Source organism: Poecilia reticulata, linkage group LG11 (genome assembly GCF_000633615.1).
Source record: "Poecilia reticulata strain Guanapo linkage group LG11, Guppy_female_1.0+MT, whole genome shotgun sequence".
Classification (NCBI taxonomy): Eukaryota; Metazoa; Chordata; class Actinopteri; order Cyprinodontiformes; family Poeciliidae; genus Poecilia; species Poecilia reticulata.
The window spans coordinates 17993471-17994544 of record NC_024341.1 but is presented as its reverse complement, the minus strand read 5'-3'; positions in this window follow the sequence as shown (position 1 = coordinate 17994544).

The window sequence follows — 1074 nt, the reverse complement described above, 5'->3', positions numbered from 1 at the left end:
TAAGGAGAACGTTTTATGCATAAAAACACATTTGTAATCATTTGGCTTTGATGAGCCTGAAGCTAAACGTTAACCGACATGCTATCGATCAAATAAATGACCACAAACAGAAAATAAACTGCATAATAAAACTGTTAAGAATTAAAAAGGAAAAAAAATCCTCAAATTATGTTTTCTACTCTGCTTYTTCAAGTAGTTTTAAAGAGGTTTACATGAAARCATTAAAATTCTTCTTAAAARGGAAAATGTAGGAGTGGATTTTGATGACCTGTTGAGAGATTTTTGTTAAYATGTTRAATACAAATTACATTATTTYAAWTAACCTGGAATGATAACACTTTAAAGAATAATCAGTAATATATCTTTTTTAAAAYCACATATCAAAAAACCCCTCCAGTTTCAATTTTCTTGGAATTTTGCATAACAGAGCAACACAAAATACACAAAATATTTTGTGTATTTTTGTAATTACAAAAATTACAAAAAAAATTTGTAATATTTTTTTACAAAAATTAAATAAAAAAAATACTCTCACCTGGAGCTCACCTGATAACTAGTTAGAGTGGACTGAAGAACAATTTAATATCTATGCACATATAGATGCTCTACAGCTTAAGGCGTTTGTGCGGACAGAAATGTAATATTTCCAAAAAATGAATTATATATCAAGATTCTTTGCATTCCCTATCACATAAACAAGTTCAATCCAGTTTGTTGTTGAAAACAAAGGGGTGTGAATACTTTGTGAAAGCAAAGAGCAGAGTTCAAAGGTGACCAGATTAGGTGGGAGAGGCGTTACTGACCTTCAGGACCCTGACCAGATGGGTTGTACTGTTCAGTGGCTGAACCTGCAGAGGACAAGCCCAACCAAGAAAAGAGAACGAACTTTCAGCAACTGATCTAAGACACCAACAGAAACAACTGGCATCTCAGCTGTTCACGCCGTAAACAAAGAGTCCAAGACCTCAGAACAAGAACRGCATTTACTTGTGAACTGCGCATTTTGGTCTATTTACCCCGAATCCTGAGCTGGAGCTGGAAAAGGTTAAAATGGCTGAACAAAAACCGACATGT